The sequence below is a fragment of the Petaurus breviceps genome, unplaced genomic scaffold (genome assembly GCF_028583685.1).
Source record: "Petaurus breviceps papuanus isolate PSGF00001 unplaced genomic scaffold, PetGlider_PUasm1.0 189, whole genome shotgun sequence".
Lineage (NCBI taxonomy): Eukaryota > Metazoa > Chordata > Mammalia > Diprotodontia > Petauridae > Petaurus > Petaurus breviceps.
In genome coordinates, this window is record NW_027185809.1 from 51,529,809 (window position 1) to 51,543,245 (window position 13,437).

The window sequence follows — 13,437 nt, forward strand, 5'->3', positions numbered from 1 at the left end:
CTTTAACAAATTACATTCCTTTTCAAGGAGGTAGGTAAGGATGGAAGGAGAGGATTTGGAACTCAAAAGTTTTAAAAATTATTAAATGGTTAAAGTTACTTAAAATGTTTTTACATGTAATTGAGAAAAATAAATTTAAAAAAAAATGTGCAGGTCAAAAAGCATAGAGTACAGCAACAATAGGTAATTCTAACAAAAAAATTGAGAAAAAACAAAAATTTTAGAGATAAAGCTAAAGAATTCATTACCAAAAAAAACAAAAACAAAAACAACCATATTCATCAAAAAGCAATTGGAGGGGGGCGGCCAGGTAGCACAGCGAGTAAGAGCACTGGCTCCAGTGTTGAGAAGACCTGGAGATCAAATCCCGGGCTCAGACACTTAGCACCCACCCAGAAACACCTGGCCGTGTAACCTTGAGCAAGTTACTTAACCCCAATTGCTTAGGGGTGGACAGATGGCTCAGCGAGTAAGAGCACTGGCTCCAGTGTTGGGACGACCTGGAGATCAAATCCCGGGCTCAGACACTCAGCACCACACCCAGAAATAACTGGCCGTGTAACCTTGAGCAAGTTACTTAACCCTGATTGCTTAAAAATAAATAAATGAAAAATTAAAAAAGGCAAAAAGGCAGTTGGAGGAACAGCTAGATGTCACAGTGAATAGAGCACTGGCCCTGAAGTCAGGAGGACCTGAGTTCAAATCTGGCCTCTGACACGACACTTAACTAGCTGTGTGACCTTGTGCAAGTCACTTAACCCCAATTGCTTTGCCTTCCCCCATCCAAGAATAAATAAATGATTGATTGGAAATGCTAATAAAACAACTAAGGAAGCAAAAAATAAAAAACCAAATAAATTTTTTTTTAAAATCTAGCAGTCAAAAAAGGGATAAACTAATTAAAAACAAAAAAAATTAATGAATAAATAAAACTATAAATTCTTTTGAAAAGACTAAAAAAAGATAATCTATGGTTTTTTTAAGGGAACAACCAAAACACCATATTCAAAAATTAAAAAAAGAAAATACACAACAGATAAAGAGAAAATAAAAGAAATGGTTAGAAACTCTTTTACTTAACTACATACCTAAAACTGGATAACTTAAATGGATGAATAGTTAAGAATTTAAACAACCTGATCTCAATAATAATAATAAATTGAATAAGCCTTAAACTCCTAAAGGAAAAAAAAAACTCAGGCCCAGATAAATTTACAAATAATTCAATGAGTAACTTCAATATTGTATAAATTATTTGCAAAAATATAGAAATAAGGCATCTTACCAAATTCTTTTTATGAAATATGTTCTTGATAGGTAAGTATGAGAAAGACAAAGAAAGAAAACTATAGACTGATACTTCAAATGGATATTTATACAAATATAGAATAAAAAACTAACAAGTGCTATACCAATATACCCAAAAGATTATTCACTATGATAAGATTAGATCAGAAATAGGCAATATTATTTTTATAGGTGTAAACAGTTCAAGTATATTGAGTCTCATATGATTTCTCTTTCATGTTTGCCTTTATATGCTTCTCGTCAGTCTTGTATTTGAAAGTCAAATTTTTTGGGGGTGGAGTCAAGATGGTGGCATAGAAACAGGACTTCCATAGGACTCTGGCTACCACCTCCCCCAATTCATTAAAAAGGTGACTTTCAACAAACTTTGGAGCTACAAAACCCACAAAATGACACAGAGAAGTTAACCTCCCACTGAGGACAACCCAGCAAGCCAGCAGGAAGCTGCAAGTGCAGTGCTCTGGGAGCCGAGCCCAGCCCTGCATGAACCAGAGGTTTTAGTTTCAGGGCTGCCTGACCAGCCATCAACTGGAGGTATTTCAGATCACCAGCAGCTGTGGTGGTTTCCAGAACTATCAACCCATAGATGCTAAGGACAAAGTAAGAGGTCAGTGCAGTGTGGACTTTGGGATCCAGTAGTTTGGGAGTGCAGTCTGGCCTTTATCCCCTGGAGGGAAAAGGCGCTGAGGTGCCGCAATTGTGCAGCCGCTGCCACGTGGCAGCTTCAGCTCCTTGTCTGCAAATTGTAGGGGGACAAAGCCACCAGTCTGAGGGGTAATTTCTCTTGCTTTAACCTGCTTGGATCTGGATTGTGGTCTAGGGTGGAGGTCCTGGGGTATGTGACCAGCTTGCCAGAGCATGTGGAGGCTTCAGGGAGGGCACCCAACTAATACCTTCGGCAGCTGAGAAAACCCCAGTGTTTGGGATAAAGCTACCCTATCTGATAGCAGAGTCCTACTGTGGCAAAAAGCCCAAAAATCAGAGTGGCAACAAGAGCGAGCAAAGGAAGCACAGCAATCCAACTTTACACTCCTATTTTGAGGACAAAAGGGATCAAAGCATGGAACAGGAGAGACAGTGAAGTCAGAACTCCTGCACCAAAAAGCTTCCAAGAAAAATATGAGCTGGTTACAGGCTATAGAGGACCTTAAGAAGGATTGTGAAAACCAAATAAGAGAAGTGGAGGAAAAATTGGGAAGAGAAATCAGAATGATTAAAGAAAATTATAAAATGAGAGTCAACAACCTGACTGAGGAAAATAACACCTGACTGAGAAAAATAGACTAACTCACATGGCAAAAGAGGCTCAAAAAAAGCAATGAGGAGAAGAATGCCTTAAAAAGACAAATTTGCCAGATGGAAAAAGAATCTCAAAAGCTCACTGAAGAGAATCATTCATTCAAAATTATATTGGAGCAAATGGAAGCTAGTGACTTTATGAGAAAACAAGTTACTATTAGACAGATCCAAACAAATGAAAAAATAGAAGGCAATGTGAAATATCGCATTGGGAAAACCACTGACCTGGAAAATAGATCCAGGAGACATAATTTAAAAATTATTGGACTACCTGAAAGCCATTATCAAAAGTCAAATTTTCTATTCAGCTATGGTCTTTTCATCAGAAATTCTCGAAAGTTTTCTATTTCATTAATCACCAACACCACCCCCTGAATGATTAAACTCAGTTTTGCTGGATAGGTGTTTCTTGGTTCTAATCATAGCTCCTTTGCCTTCTAGAATAGCATATGCCAAACCCTTTGCTCTTTTAACATGGAAACTGCTAAATCTTGTGTGATCCAGGTTGTGATTCCACAATATCTGGATTATTTCTGTCTGCTTTGCATTATTTTCTCTTTGACCTAGGAGCTCTGGAATTTGCTATAATATTCCTGGGAGTTTTCATTTTGGGATCTCTTTCAGGAGGTAATCAGTGGCTTCTTTCAATTTCTATTTTGCCCTCTTGTTCTGGGATATCAGGGAAGTTTTCTTTCATAATGTCTTGAAAGATGATGTCTAGGATCTTTTTTTGATCATGGTTTTCAGATAGTCCAATAATTCTTAAATTCTCTCTCCAATAATCTGTTTTCCATGTCCCTTGTTTTTCCATTGATATATTTAACATTTTCTTCTATTATTTTCATTCTTTTGACTTTGTTTTATTGTTTCTTGATGGCTCATGAAGTCATTAACTTCCACTTGCTGAATTCTAATTTTTAAGGAATAATTTTCTTCAGTGAGTTTTTGTACCTCCTTTTCCATTTGGCCAATTCTGCTTTTTAAGGAGTTATATACTTCAGTGAATTTGTGTGCCTCTTTTCCCATTTAGCCAATTCTGTTTTTGAAGTTTTTATTTTCTTTAGTATTTTTTCAGACTATATATTTTTTCAAAAAAAATTATTTTCAACTTAAACACTAAAACAAATACACAATAAGAAAAACATGTAACTTAAATACAAAATAAGAAAAGAAAATAATTGGCATGTGCACAGCAGAATGTGAAAGAGGATTCAAAATATACAACATATTTCCATTTCAGGAAAGTCTATATAACAAATACTATGAATTGTGTTCAGAGCTGTCCATATTTTCTTAGCTTCCTTGTAAGTTTTGTTCTCTGATGGGCACTTTTTACTTCGTTCTTTTTTGTCCCTGTTCCTCCCCCAGCCCCAAGAAGGCTACATTTAAGCATAGAGATACACACACACACACACACACACACACACACACACACACACATGATCATTTATCAATTTGGGAATGACTTCTATTCTTATAGATTTGATTGAATTCTCTGTATATTTTAGAAATGAGTCCTTTATCAGAGACACTGGTTGTAAAAATTCTTTCCCAATTTTCCACTTCCCTCTTAATCTTGGTTACGTTGGCTTTGTTTGTACAGAAACTTTTTAATTTAATCTAATCCAAATTATCTGTTTTGCACTTTATAATGCTCTTTAACTTCAACCATTCTTTTTGAAAAGACCAGAACTGAACAGAAAATTTGACTTTCACATACAAGAATCAAGAGAAGCATAAAAGGTAAATAGGAAAGAGATATCATAAGGAACTTATTAAAGTTGAACTGTTTACATTTCTGCATGGAAAGATGATATTTGTAATTCATGAGACTTTTTTCAGATACATAGTATTTCAAAACCTGCAGTCTTTTCATGTTGCCATTGTTAGTGATTTTATGTGATTTTATTTGTGGCATCCCCCTACTTAAATTGTTTTTTTCTAGTTACTTGTAATATTTTCTCCTTAAGCTAGTAGTTTTGGAATTTGGCTATGATATTCCTGTAGGTTTTCCTCACAAGATCTCTTTCAGGTGGTGATTGGTGGATTTTTTTTTTCTATTTCTTCTTTCCCCTCTTGTCCTAACACTTCAGGACAATTTTAATTTTTTTCTTTTATTATTGTATCAAGATTCTTTTGTTTTAATTGTAGTTTTCAAGTAGTTCAGTTATTCATTTGTTTTTCTCTTTCTGACCCATTATCCAGATCACTTGTTTTTCTTATGAGATGTTTCATATCCTCTTCTATTTTTCATTCTTTATACTTTGTGTTATTATTTCTTGGACTCATACCTTCCCCTTGCCAATTATTTTTTAATTGAATTTTATGTTTATTTTTAGCTTACATCATTCATTTCCACAAGATTATGAGTTGCAAATTTTCTCCCCATTTTTCCCCTACCCGCCACCCCAAAACAGCGATCCCACTGAATATCCCATCCCCCAATCTGCTCTCTCCCATATCTTCCCCCATACTCCCTTCAACTTCCCAGTAGGGCACGGTGGATCTCTATGCCCCAGTGCCTGTATATCTTATTTCCCAGTTACATGTAAAATAATAATAATAATATACATATTTTTAAACTTATGATTTTAAAACTTTGAATTCCAGCCTCTTTCCCTTCCTCATCACCCTCCCTTACTGGGAAGATAAGCAATTCAATATAGGTTGTACATGTGTAGCTATGCAAAACATTTCCTTAGTGGATATATTGTGAAAGTATGACTATATTTCCCTCCACCCTATCCCATCCCCCACTTGTTTTATTCACTACTTTGATCCTGTCCCTTTTCAAAAGTGGATGCTTCCAACTTCCCTCCCCCCCAAGACTGTGTTCCCTTCCATCATCCCCCCTCTCATTCCCTTTCCCCTTACTCTCCTGTAGGGCAAGATACCCTATTTAGTGTGCATGTCATTCCCTCCCTAAGCCAAATTCAATGAGAATAAGGTTGACTCATTCCCTTTCGCCTTCTTGTTCTTCCTCTCCATTGTAACAGTTTTCCCTTGCCTCTTCTATATGAGATAATTTACCCCATTCTATCTCTCCCCATCTCCTCTCATTATATTCCTCTCTCACCTCTTAATTTCACCTTTTAAGTATCATCCCTTCCTATTAAATTGGTCCTGTGCCCTCTGTCTATGTATACCTGTACACATATATACACACACTCACATATGTATTCGTGCACCCATATACTCTCCTGTATAGATATATATGTATGTATACACATATATATATATATATATATATATATATTCCCCTTAACTATTCTCATACTGAGAAAAGTTTCATAAAATACAATTATCATTTTTCCATGTAGGAATGTAAATAGTTCAACTTTGATAAGTTCCTTATGATTTCTTTTCCCTGTTTACCTTCTCATGCTTCTCTTGCTTCTTGTATCTGAATGTCAAATTTTCTATTCAACTCTAGTTTTTTCATCATGAATGCTTGAAAGTCTTCTATTCCATTGAATGACCATATTTTTCCCTGGAAAATGATACTCAATTTTGCTGGGTAGGTGATTCTTGGTTTTAATCCCAGCTCCTTTGATCTCTGGAATATCATATTCCAAGCCCTTTGATCCCTCAGTGTAGAAGCTGCCTGATCCTGTGATATCTTGATTGTGTTTCCACAGTATTCTAATTGTTTCTTCCTGGCTGCTTGTAATATTTTGCCCTTGATATGGGAACTCCAGAACCTGGCTATAATATTTCCAGGAGTTTTCTTTTGGGGATCTTTTCAGGAGGTGATTGGTGGATTCTTGCAATGTCTATTTTGCCCTCTGGTTCTAAAATATCAGTGCAATTTTCTTTGAGAATTTCTTGAAGGATGATTTCTAGGTTTCTTTTTGATTATGGCTTTCAGGCAATCCAAAAATTTTTAAATTATCTCTCCTGGATCTATTTTCCTGGTCAGTGGTTTTCCCAATGAGATATTTCACATTGCTTCCTATTTTTCATTTGTTTGGATCTGTTAATAGTATCTTGATTTCTCATAAACTCACGAGCTTACATTTGCTCTAGTCTACTTCTAAATGAATGGTTCTCTTCAGTGAGCTTTTGAGATTCTTTTTCCATCTGGCAAACTTGGCTTTTTAAGGCATTTTTCTCCTCATTGGCTTTTTGAGTCTCTTTTGCCATTTGAGTTAGTCATTTTTTAAGGTGTTATTTTCTTCAGTCAGGTTGTTGACTCTCATTTCATAATTTTCTTTCATCATTCTGATTTCTCTTCCCAATTTTTCCTCCACTTCTCTTATTTGGTTTTCACAATCTTTCTTAAGGTCCTCTATGGCCTGTAACCAGCTTGTATTTTCCTTTGAAGCTTTTGGTGCAGGAGTTCTGACTTCACTGTCTTCCTCCTATTCCATGCTTTGATTCTTTTTGTCCCCAAAATAGTAGTGTAAAGTCAGATTGCTATGCTTGCTTTGCTTCCTTTGCTTGCTCATGTTGTCACTCAGTTACTTGACTTTTGGGCTTTTTGCCACAGTAGGACTCTGCTATTAGATAGGGTAGCTTTATCCCAAACACTGGGGTTTTCTCAGCTGCCAAAGGTATTAGTTGGGTGCCCTCTCTGAAGCCTCCACATGTTCTAGTAAGCTGGTCACACACCCCAGGACCTCCACCCCAGACCACAATCCAAATCCAAGCAGGTTAAAGCAAGAGCAATTACCCCTCAGACTGGTGGCTTGGTCCCCCTACAATCTGCAGGCCAGGAGCTCTGAAGCAGCCATGGGGTGGCAGCTGCACAGCCGCGGAGCCTCAGCTGCTTCTCCCTCCAGGGGATAAAGGTCAGACTGCACTCCCAAACTCCTGTTCCTGAAGTCCACACTGCACTGACCTCCCACTTTTTCCTTAGCATCTATGGGTTGATAATTCTGAAAACTACCACAGCTGCTGGTGATCTGAAGTTCCTCTAGCCAGCAGCTGGTTGTGGCCACAATGAAGCTAAAATCTCTGGCTCACGCAGGCCTGGACTCGGCTCCTGGAGTGCTGTGCTGGCCCCTTTCTGCCAGCCTGCTGAGCTGTCTTCAGTTGGAGGTTAGCTTCTCTCTGTCATTTTGTGAGTTCTGTAGTTCCAAAGTTTGTTTAGAGTCATTTTCTACATAAATTGGAGGAGGTGGAAGTGGGAGCCATGTGGAAGTCCTGTTTCTACGCTCCATCTTGGCTGTGCCCCCCCTTGCCCAATTCTAACTTTCAAAGAGTCATTTTCTTAAGATTCTGAATCTCCATTTTGAACTGATTGACTTTTTCATAATCTTTTTTTGTTGGATTGTTTTTTTTTAATCTTCCTCAGGGCATCTCTCTCATTTGATTATTAAAGTCTTTTTTAAGTTCTGTGCATTCTTTTGGGGCAGGTGACCATTTGACATTACTCTTTGGGTTAGCAGAGGCCTTTTTCCTTCAGTATGCTCCTCTAAAGACAAACCCTGGTTTTCTCCCTTCCCATAATATCTTTCCATGTTTGGTCTTTCTCCTTTGCCTGCTCATTTATTTTCATTTTTAGCAGCTAATTTTTAGTAATCACCTCTAGTTTGGGGGTATGGTGGATGGTGCCTCTGGCCTCAGATCCTTCTTCTGTTTTTCCCTCTGGCCTGGAACTGAAACCAAAGAACTCTGCCCTCTGCCAATGTAAGTGCCCTCTGTCAATGCATTCTGCCCCACTGCTTCTGCACTCACCAAGCATGTGCTGGTTCCTTCTCACTGAGGGCCACATCTCAGCAGCACACCTGGGTCTGGCATTTATTATCAGTAGAGGTTCCCTTAATCTTCCTTACTCAGATGGGGCCTCCCAACCCTGTCCAGGAAGTGAAAGTTCCTATGACTGAGGCCAAGGCTACCTCCCAACCCAGTAGTCCAAGGGTTCACTGCTTGCTGTTTTAGTAGAACTAGCCTGGAGGTTTTATTCTTCACAGGAACCAAATCTCAGTCCTGGGATTTTTCTTTGGATCTTCTCCCAGTTGTCCCAGGACAACCACTGCTCTGCCCCAACTTTTGTTCATTTTTATTGCTCTACATTCACCCTGAAGCACTATTTTGTCTTGTTTTTAGGGGAAATCTGGAGAGCTTGGAATTTTCTGACCTACTCCACCATCTTCCCCAAATCCTCTCCCTCTTCAGTACTTTTTGTGCCTATGTTACCAAGCTTTTAATCCTCTTTTCATAATTATCTTGCATCACTCTCATTTCTTTTCCCAATTTTTCCTTTACCATTCATGTCTTTCTTGTGTTCTATTAGTATTTTATCTTTGAGGTTTTGGTTGTAGGCATTTTTACACTATTGTCTTCTTTTGAGTTTATGTCTGGGTCTCACCTGTCACCAAAGTAGTTTTTATCATTAAATTCTTTTTTTGTTGTTGTTTGCTCATTTTTTTCAGTCTATTTCTTCCCTTTTAACTTTATGTTAAAGTTGGGCTCTGCCCATCTGGATGATGGGAGGCCCTGTCTCAAGCTTCAGGCTTTCTTGTGCCAACATAATAAATATGGTAATGTTACTTAAATTAATTGATAGATCTCTTGTTGTTCAGTCAAGTCTTATTCTTCATAACCATATTTTAGGGTTTTCTTGGCAAAAAATACTAGAGTAGTTTGATTTCAGGCCCAGAACTCTATCCACTGTACCACCTAGCTGCCCATTTTAGTACCATACAAATCAAATTACCAATGGGTCATTTTATAAAACTAAGCAAAATAATTTTTAAAAATCATCCTGAGGGAACACAGGGTTGAGAACTTCAAAAGAATTAATAAAAAAATTGTGAAAGAAGGGGGCCTTATAGTAATAGATCTCGAATTATTCTATAAGGCAATAATCACCAAAACTATTTCATATTAGTTGAAAACAGAAAAATTGATCAAATGAAAAGACTAAGTAAGACTTAGACAACCAAACATCATATTATAATGTTTAATAAATCTGAGGATTCAAACTACTGATGTAAAGCCTCCCTTTAAAACAAAAGCTACCAAGAAAAACAGAAAGCAATCTGGCAGAAATCAGATTTGAACCAACAATTTATACCACTATATACTATAATAAACTCCAAATCAATACATGACCTAAATGTTAAAAGATTATAGTATAAAATAATTAAGGGCAAAAGGAAGGAGACATAGCTCACAACTATAGTTAGGCATGAGACTTCTTACCTAAAAATGCGAAGACACTATAATAAAAGATGAAACAGACAAATTGAAAGGTTTGTGCACCAGCAAAATAATACAATTAGAATCAGAAGGAAAATAATCAATTGGGGAAAACCTTTACAGAAAATGTCTTTGATAAAGTATTAATATATAAGATCTGTAAATAATGTATATGAAAACATCATTCACCAATAGATAAATGGTTAAACGATATGATAAACAGTTCTCAAATAAGAAATGTAAACTATCAACAAACATATAGCTATGTTCCAAATCACTAATAATAACTAAGATGGAAATTAAAATAACAGAGATTCTACCTTATATTCATCACATTGGCAAAGATTATTTAAGAAGAAAGCCACAATTTGTACAGGGCCTGTGGAAAGACAGGCACACTAATGCATTCTTGGAACTCTGAATTGGTCTTATGATGGGGGGGTAGGGGTGGGAATTTGGAACTATATCCAAAAATTCACCACATTGTACATAGTCTTTGAATCTGCAATATTAATATTAGTCATATTCCCATAAAAGTCATGTACAAAGGGGAACAAACCATATATATACAAAGATATTTGTAGCATCACTTTTTGTTTTAGCAAAGAAATTGGAAAAAAAAGATACTCATCAAACATGGAATGACTGATTCTATATAAATGTAATGAAAGTGTATTGCATCATAACAAATTGTAATTATATTACATTCACAGAAATATGGAAAGACTTGTGTGAATGAATACAAAATGAAATGAGCAGAACCAGGATAACAATTTATACATGACCACACTAATAATGTGAAAGGAAAGACCTCAAAATTCTGACCAAAGCAATGATCAATCACTTCAAAAGAAGTGATCATTGATTATTGACAAAATTGATCATTGATCATAAGATCACAGATCTAGAGCTGGAAGAAATCTGAGTCCATCTCATCCAATCCCCTCATTTTACATATGAAGAAACTGATATTGAGAAGGGTTAAGAGATCTGCCTAAGGTTACACAGACAGTAAGTATTAGAGGTAGGATGATGATGAAATATATCACAATTCTTACAAAAGAGGTGATAGACTAGAGGTAAAGAATGAGGTTTGCATTCTTGTTCAAAGACAATGTATTGATTTGGTTTTGTTTGACCATATATACTTGTTAATCAGAAAGACTTACGTTTGCTCGTTCAGCTGGCCAAGATGCCAAAAGGGAAGAAGGTGGCTCCAGCCCCTGCTGTAGTAAAGAAGCAGGAGGCCAAGAAAGTGGTCAATCCTTTGTTTGACAAGCATCCCAAGAACTTTGGCATTGGTCAGGACATCCATCCCAAAAGGGACCTTACTCGATTTGTCAAATGGCCTCAGTACATTAGACTGCAGCATCAAAGGTCTATCCTTTATAAGCGTTTGAAGGTTCTGCCAACAATTAACCAGTTCACCCAAGCTTTGAATCATCAGACAGCTACTCAACTGCTTAAACTGTCTCACAAGTATAGACCAGAGACAAATCAAGACAAGAAGCAAAGTCTGATGACTTGGGCTGAACAAAAGGCTGCAGGCAAAGGAGATGTCCCCACTAAGAGACCACCTGTTCTCAGAGCAGGTGCTAACACTGTTACTACCCTGGTAGAAAACAAGAAAGCACAGTTGGTAGTGATTGCACATGACGTGGACCCCATTGAGCTAGTGGTCTTCCTACCTGCCTTGTGCCGGAAAATGGGGGTTCCTTACTATATTATCAAAGGTAAAGCAAGACTCAGTCGCTTAGTTCACAGAAAGACCTGCACGAGCATTGCCTTCACACAGGTTAACCCTCAAGACAAGGGAACCCTGGCTAAGCTGGTGGAAGCCATCAAAACCAATTATAACGACAGATATGATGAGATCCGTTGTCACTGGGGTGGCAATGTTCTGGGTCCAAAATCAGTGGCTCGTATTGCCAAGCTGGAAAAGGAAAAAGCTAAGGAACTTGCAACCAAATTGGGTTAAATGTGTATTTGATTTTTCCCTACATAAAAATAAAAATTTAAACAACAACAAAAAAAGACTTACATTTGTGTCATGGTGGGCAGGTTGCTGGGCAATGATGAAATGAAAAAAAAAAGAATCTGCAAAACATTTTTTAAAACTCACAGAATTTTTTACAGTGAAGAAGGGGACACAAACTCAGAATTTTGTTACCACTATATTAAACTATAGATAGATATAGATATACACACATATATACACATATATATTTATATGTGTATATATATGTATATATACACATACATATATGTATATTCCCTTTTTAAAAAACTAACAAGTTCCTAGTTGGTTTTTTTTATACAATCCTCTATTTTGTTTTTCATTATTTCTTGAAATGTTTATGATTAAGTTGATGATTTTTGATGAGTAAGTTCACAATAAAAAGGAAAAAAAATTAAATCAGATTAGGTCTCCCAAAAGTCTCTGCTCTTCCTCTTCCCTTAAGTTGTCCTAGGTAATCATTAAAATGGTGAAGTATTTTCTTGATCCAGAGAACCCCACAAAATTATGCAAGCCAAGGGTTCATATTTCCAGATTCACTTCAAGAAGACCCATAAAAGAGCCCATGCTATCAAGGACATGAATATCTGAAAAGCTACCAACTATTCAAAAGATATCATATCAAAGAAACAATGTGTTCCTTTCTATCAATATAATGGCGGAGTTTGCAGATGTGCCCAAGCTAAGCAATGGGGCTGGACATAGGGACATTTGTTCAAAAAGAGTGCTGAGTTCTTGCTGCATATGCTTAAGAATGCAGAGAGTTAAGTAGAACTGAAGAATTTGGATGTGAATTCTTTTGTCATTGACATATCCAAGTTAACAAGCTTTCCAAAATGCAATGGCACACTTATAGGGATCATAGTCGGATCAACCCATACATGAGTTCTCCTTGCCATATTGAGATGATATTTACTGAAAAAGAAGACATTATTCCTAAACCAGAAGAGGTGATTGCTCAAGAGAAAAAAGATATCCCAAAAGAAAATGAAGAAACAAAAGTTTATGTCACAGGAGTATAAATAAAAATGAAATGAAAACAAAAAAAAATTAAATAGAACTGGATTTGGAATCAGGTAGACCTAGGTTCAAGTCTACCATTTGCTAGGAGGTTAATAAATAAATGAAGTTAATAATACTTGAACTATCTATGTCATAAGGTTGTTTTATTAATCAAATCAAGTAATGTATATAATAAGGTACTTCAAAAACATTCATAGAGGTTGTATAGTAAATAGAACACTGCACCTGGTATCAAGAAGACCTGAGTTCAAATCCAGCCTCAGACACTTACTGGGGAAAGTCACTTAACCTCTGTTAGCCTCAGTTTCCTCAACTGTAAAATGAGGATAACAATAGTACTACCTCCACAACCAGGATTGTTGTGAGGGTAAAATAAGATAATGCTCATGAAGCACTTAGCACAATGGTTGGCACATAGTAAGGACTATATAAATGCTTATTCCCTTCCTTTCCTCATATAAAACTGTTAACTTTAATTGTTACTAGCACACTCTATTGGTCTTTGAATGAGAAACAAAAATGTGATTAGTACATCTTCCTCACAAGAGTCATTTTACATACTTTTCTGTTCAGTTACTGATGCAGTTATATACAGTCAGTCAACAACCAATAAACACATATTAAGTGTTTATTATGTACCATGC

At 36.7% G+C, this 13,437-nt stretch overlaps 2 pseudogenes; both read left to right on the forward strand.

The window, feature by feature from the left end:
• Window positions 1–10,945: 10,945 nt before the first annotated feature.
• Window positions 10,946–11,744, forward strand: LOC138164106 (large ribosomal subunit protein eL8 pseudogene; annotated as a pseudogene).
• Window positions 11,745–12,236: 492 nt separating this feature from the next.
• Window positions 12,237–12,792, forward strand: LOC138163971 (large ribosomal subunit protein uL22-like; annotated as a pseudogene).
• Window positions 12,793–13,437: the final 645 nt, after the last annotated feature.